Raw genomic sequence first — 7,511 nt, forward strand, 5'->3', positions numbered from 1 at the left:
AAGGCGACCCACCCTATAGCAAAAACCTCTCAAAAAAGAAAAAAAAAAAAAAAAAGGACCTTTGGCATCTGCCTCCTGAGGAACAACTATAAATATGACAGCTGACTTATCACAAAGATGAATGAAAGTCAGCAGACAATGAAACCAAACATTTAAAGTAAATCAGAAAATAAAAAAGTCGTCATCCAGAATTTTGTATCCAGAAACTATATCCTCAAAACTGAAGACAAAAAGGAATACTTTATCCAGCAAAGCTATCTTTCAGAAATGAAGGAAATATAAAATCTTTCCCAGACAAGCAAAAACTGAGGGACTTTGCTTCCAGGAAACCAGCTTTACAAGAAATGCTTAAGAGACTACTACATCGGAAAGCAAAAGGATAACTACCATCATAAATGAAGCACATGAAAGTATAAAACTTCTGGGAATATACACAAGTGAAAAAGAAAATCTCTTATCTCTAGAGAAAATCATCAAATCACAAAGATAAACAGGAAGGAATGAGTTAAATATAAAATTAGAAAATATAAAACGATAGGAGGAAATCCTCAATTGCCAGTACATGCTCGGCTGAACAGATTTTTCTGAGTGGGGAACACTGTGGATTAGAAATAAACATAACAACAAACACATAAAGAAACACAAGTATAGAAAAGCAAGGATTGGCGGGCCCAACTTCTCTGGTGGAGAAAACTGTGACCAGGAACTGGCTTCACTTTTATTCTTTTAAAGGGTAGAAAATGGGGAAAGAGGAAATGGAATGCAAAGCCAGTTGTTTTTGGATGAAAATTGTCTGAAGATGCAAAAAGGACTATAGCACCATGTAATCTCTCTGATCTTATTGGGAGAAATCAGATAAATACATGTGGCTTCCTTTAACCTGATACTGCCCTGCAGTATTGATATGGGCAATGGAAAACAAGAGGCAGATAGCATTTTCATATGCAAGTGCTCTCATAGCCATTGCTAATGAACCTTATGGAAGTGCCATTTTTGTATGAGTCTAAAGGTCACCATGTTTTCTCAGATTGGCTGCTCTCCACATTCACCTATCAGTTATAATCTTGAATGTAAATAGGTTAGATACATGCATGCAGAATAGATTTTAAAAAAAAGGACCTACTGCATGCTTTATAAAAATCTTATTTCAGTAGTAATGACTTACATTGACAGAAAGTGAAGGAATGTGAAGTGTTTTATGCAAATGGAAACCAAGGGTAAGCCAGATTTGTTATGTCAGATAAAATAGACTTTTAAGTTAAAAACTTATAAAAAGAAGAAAAAATGGAGTAGTTCCAGACACCAGGCAGACTGAGGCTGCAGGCCCGACCCTTCCGAATCTTCGCACATCCTCACCATTCCTCCTCCTTGGACCCTAGGTTGATTGTCTGGGACTTTAAGGCGAACTCCCACCCCACCCCACCTGCAATCTGAATCGAGCCGGCCAGTAGTTCCAGACACCAGGTGGACTGAGGCTGCAGGCCCGACCAACCTGGTCCTGTCACTCATCCTCTGACTCTTGCCCACTAGCCTTAGGACTCTGAATTTTGGTGATTTGAATAGCGTGCAGCGCTCAACACGCGATTTCCTTTTTTCATTTCGTTTTTCTTTGCTCTTGAAGTGTTGCTTATTAGGTCAGTTGGAGGCTCACCACTCCTTAGAAACAGGGGGGACTTTGGGCTATCCAGGGCTAGTGGCAACAGTTAATGGTAATTGTGAGCAACAGGTAGGCCAACCATAAGAGAAATCATCAATTTTCTAATCCTGTACAACTTTTAACACTCAGAGATACCTTAAATAAGTTAGGAAGAAACATATAGATTACCTGATGACTAGGAACAATCACAGAGGCTCAAGAAATATGAGCAACCAACAAAAGTCCTCTCCCTCAAGGGAAATCATCAGGACTACATCACCCACAGTCAATACAATGGATGTCATGGACATGTCTGATAGGGAATTCAGAATATTTGTGGTGGCCAAACTAACTGAGATGGAAGAGAAAAGAGACAAGGAGATCCAAGAGATGAAGAAGTCCTTTCATGACTTGAAAGAAGAAATAGATACCTTAAACAAGAACCAGATGGAACTTGTAGGATTGAAGAATGTGATACAGGAAATCAAAACCTCCCTAGAAAGTATTAAAAGTAGGTTAGACCAGGCAGAAGATCGAATCTCTAATGTAGAAGACAAAACATCTCACCTAGAAAAAAGTATCAAGAATATTGAGAAAACAACCATGGAAAGTGAGGATAATAAACGAGGAATACTGGATACCATCAAGCACCTCAATATCCGGATAATTGGTATTCCAGAAAAGGAAGAAAATCACAAGGGCCTAGATAATTTATTCCATGAAATCCTGGAAGAAAACTTTCCAAATCTAGAAAGGCATTCAAATATCCAGACCCAAGAAATACAGAGGACCCCAAGTAGAATCAACCCAAGAAGATCATCTCCAAGGCACATCATAGCCAGACTGGCAAAAACAACAGATAAAGACAAGATACTAAAGTTGGCAAGAGGGAAACGCCAGGTTACTTACAAAGGTCACCCCATCAGGCTAACATCGGATCTCTCAGCAGAAACAATGCAGGAAAGGAAAGAATGGGGAAGCATAGTCAAAGTGTTGAGTGAAAAACAATTTCAACCAAGAATACTATACCCGGCAAAATTATCTTTTATATGGGAAAAAAAGATAAAAACATTCTCAAATAAACAAAATTTGAAGGAATTTACCAACACCAGACCAGCTCTTCAAGAGGTTTTGAAGGGAGTACTATACCAGGAAAACTAAAAAATCAGAGACAGTTATACGAGAACAAAAAACAACTAAGAAAATGGCTCACTTAATGATAGGATCAGGTATGGAAATATCGATAATTACATTGAATGTCAATGGATTAAATTCCCCAGTTAAGAGACATAGACTAGCTGAATGGATAAGAAAACAGAAACCCTCTATCTGTTGCCTACAAGAAACTCACTTTATGGATAAAGATATACATAGACTAAAAGTCAAGGGCTGGAAAAAGATATTCCATGCAAATGGAAATCAGAAAAAGGCTGGAGTAGCGATATTGATCTCAGACAAAATAGATTTTAAAACAAAGACTGTAAGAAGAGACAAAGAAGGGCATTATATAATAGTAGATGGGGTAATCCAGCAAGAAGATATAACCCTTATAAATATCTACGCACCCAACTCAGGTGCGCCTAAATATGTGAAGGAAAGACTGCTGGAGCTAAAAGGAGACATAGGGAAAAATACTATAATTGTTGGAGATCTCAACACCCCGTTATCTCCTATAGACAGATCTTCTAGACAGAAAATAAATAGAGAGATACAGGACTTAAATGATACTATAAATGGAATGGGCTTGACAGATATCTATAGAACTTTCCACCCTACATCCACAACATATACATTTTTCTCACCCCGACATGGAACCTTTTCAAAGATAGATCATATATTAGGACACAAATCAAGCCTTTACAGATTCAAAGGCATAGAAACTGTACCCAGCATCTTCTCTGACCATGATGGAATTAAACTCAAGATTAATTTCAAGAAACAACCCCGAAAACACACGAACACATGGAAACTGAACAACCTACTTCTGAATGACTTCTTCACTACTGAAGAAATTAAGGCTGAAATAAACAAATTTATGGAAACAAATGATAATGAGGACACAAGTGTCCAGAACCTATGGGACACAGCAAAAGCAGTCATAAGAGGGAAATTCATAGCAATTAGTGCACATAAGAAAAGGATGGAAAGATGGCAAGTAGATAACTTATCATCATGCCTCAGAGAACTGGAAAAACAACAACAAACGAACCCCCAAAATGCCAGGCGAAAAGAAATAATAAAGGTTCGAGCAGAAATAAATGAAATAGAAAATAAACGAACCATACAGAAAATAAATGAAAGCAAAAGCTGGTTCTTTGAAAAGATCAACAAGATTGATACTCCATTGGCTAGACTGATCAAGAAGAAGAAAGAAAGAAACCAGATTAATCAAATATGTGATGAAACAGGCAATATTACCACGGACATAGCAGAAATACATAATATCATTAGAGGATACTATGAGCGACTTTACGCCAACAAACAAGATAACCTGGAGGAGATGGACAAATTCCTGGATGCATATAAACTACCAAGATTGGATCAGGAAGACATAGAGAATCTGAATAGACCTATAACAAGCCAGGAGATTGAATCAGTAATTAATAATCTCCCAACAAAGAAAAGCCCAGGCCCAGATGGCTTCACTTGTGAATTCTACAAAACTTTCAAGGAAGAATTAACCCCTATCTTACTAAAATTATTTCTAAAGATTCAAAAGGAAGGAAACCTTCCAAATTCATTTTATGAAGCCTCCATCATCCTCATCCCCAAAACAGATAAGGATATGACAAAAAAGGAAAACTACAGACCAATATCATTGATGAATATAGATGCGAAAATTCTCAACAAGATACTCGCAAATCGTATCCAACAACATATAACAAAGATCATTCATCACGACCAGGTAGGCTTTATACCAGGGATGCAAGGGTGGTTCAATATACGCAAGACCATAAATGTAATACACCACATTAACAGAAAGAAAGATAAAAACCATATGATCATCTCAATTGATGCGGAGAAAGCGTTTGATAAAATACAACATCCTTTTATGATTAAGACTCTCAGTAAGATTGGTATAGAAGGGTCATTTCTGAACACAATAAAAGCAATCTATGAAAAACCTACAGCTAATATTATACTGAATGGGGAAAAGCTGAAAGCTTTTCCTCTGAAAACAGGTACTAGGCAAGGCTGCCCACTTTCTCCACTGCTCTTTAATATAGTACTGGAAGTCTTAGCTATTGCAATCAGAGAAGAGAACAGTATTAAAGGCATTCGAATAGGCAAAGAAGAGTTGAAAATATCTTTATTTGCAGATGACATGATGGTATACTTAGAAGACCCAAAGGTATCCATGAAAAAACTGCTTGAAGTAATAAGTGAATACAGTAAGGTGGCAGGATACAAAATCAATATCCAAAAATCTATAGCATTTCTATTTATGAACAACAAGTTGAATGAAGCAGAGCTGAAGAAAGGAATCCCTTTCACCGTAGCCACAAGATGTATAAGATATCTAGGGATAAACCTAACTAAGAAAGTCAAAGACCTTTATAAAGAAAACTACGAGAATCTTAAAAAAGACATTGAAAGTGACATAAAAAAGTGGAAGGACATCCCATGCTCCTGGATTGGTAGAATTAACATAATCAAAATGGCAATTCTACCCAAATTAATCTACATGTTTAATGCAATTCCAATCAAAATACCAGAGATATTCTTCAGAGATCTAGAAAAGACAATTATAGAATTTGTCTGGAACCATAAAAGACCTCGTATTGCAAAAGCAATCCTGCGTAAGAAGAATGGAGTAGGAGGCATATCACTCCCTGATCCCAAGATATACTATAAAGCTGTGGTCATCAAAACAGCATGGTATTGGCATAAAAACAGACATGTGGACCAATGGAAGAGAATAGAGACCCCAGAAATAACTCCCAAAGCTTATAGCCAACTGATCTTTGACAAAGGATATCAGTCAATCCATTGGGAAAAGGAAAACCTCTTTAGTAAATGGTGCTGGAAAAACTGGGTATCCACCTGCAGAAAGATGAAACTGAACCCCCATCTTTCACCATTAACAACAGTCAACTCAAAATGGATCAAAGATCTGAACCTAAGACCTCAGACAATAAAACTACTTGTGGAAAATGCTGGGGAAACTCTGGGAGACATTGGAGTAGGCAAAGACTTCTTAAATAAGACTCCCAAAGCACAGGCAATAATCCCTAAAATAGACAAGTGGGACTATATTAGACTAAGAAGTTTCTGCACAGCAAAGGACACAGTAACAAGTGTGAACCGACAACCCTCAGAATGGGAAAATATTTTTGTTAAATATGCCTCAGACAAGGGACTGATAACGAGAATACATAGGGAACTCAAGTGCCTTATGCGAAAAAAAATGATTAACCCGATTAAAAGATGGGAAAGTGAGCTGAACAAAAGTCTCTCTAAGGAAGACATACGAACAGCCAAAAAGCATATGAGGAAATGCTCAACATCCCTCATCATAAGGGAGATGCAGATAAAAACCACAATGAGATACCACCTAACCCCTGTCAGAATGGCAAAGATTAAGAATATAAAAAGTGATAAGTGTTGGCGGGGATGTGGTGAAAAGGGAACCCTCCTACACTGTTGGTGGGAATGTAAACTAGTTCAACCACTGTGGAGAACAATATGGAGGTTCCTCAAAGATCTACAAATAGAACTACCATTTGATCCAGCAATCCCACTTCTGGGTATTTACCCAAAAGACAGGAGAACGCTCAGTCAGAAAAGTGCTTGCACATCCATGTTTATTGCAGCATTATTCACAATTGCCAAGACATGGAACCAACCTAAATGTCCACAAACTGATGAATGGATTGGAAAAGTGTGGTATATATACTCTATGGAATACTACTCAGCCATAAAAAATAACAAGACCCTGGAATTTGATAGAAAGTGGTCAGATATGGAGGAACTATTGCTGAGTGAAGTAAGCCAGGCTATGAAAGAAAGATATTGTATGTATCCACTCAATATATACTGACTATCTGCACTCTATGGTAGAGAGCGAAAAATTGCAGGATATAAAAGCAGTGAAGGTACTTAATGAGAATAGGACAGTGTGGAATGGGGGAGGTGAAGAGAAGAGGATAGAGAAAGATAGGAAGAGAACAATAGAGAGGCAGGACATTAGTGAGAAACATATGGCTTATTACCTGTTAATGATGACATGTACAGTATTCTCAACTGGATTGGTCTGAGAAGTATTTCATGATGGGTAAAGTCTTTTTACAAGAATGAGAAATAGTGATTGACTGTTCTAAAAAATAATTAGAATAATAATGATTGGGAAAAACATACGAATGATATTGAGTGATGAAACGGGAGATTAATGTCTCTGTATTTACTGACATGCATGGCATTCCCTTTTGAAAAAGCAATTTAATACACTGTAAAGTTATATGTAATCCAATGGAATATAAAGAAGATTATGATGACAATAAAAATAAAAATAAAAAAGAAGAAAAAAATGAAGATGAAAATAAATATTTTGTCAATCAGACAAAAACTGAATTTAAAAAAATATATAAATACATAAACATTGAAAGGTTGGTAATTGGACGCATATTACTGTCACATATTTATATTTTTACTTAAGTAGCAAAATACTTTGTAGACATACAGTGATGAGTTAAGTGTGCATAATCTCTAACAGTAGCCATTAATAAGTAGCAAGGAAGTCATAATAAAAAAAAGTTAATAGAGGGATTTTCAATTTTAGTCAAATTAGAGTAGTTCCATTCTATGCTAATCTCTCTCTTACAACCAAAAGACTCTGGCCAAAAAATAGGAAATAAATACAAGACTCTAAAATGTA

This window comes from Tupaia chinensis, unplaced genomic scaffold (genome assembly GCF_000334495.1).
Source record: "Tupaia chinensis unplaced genomic scaffold, TupChi_1.0 Scaffold000275_1, whole genome shotgun sequence".
Classification (NCBI taxonomy): Eukaryota; Metazoa; Chordata; class Mammalia; order Scandentia; family Tupaiidae; genus Tupaia; species Tupaia belangeri.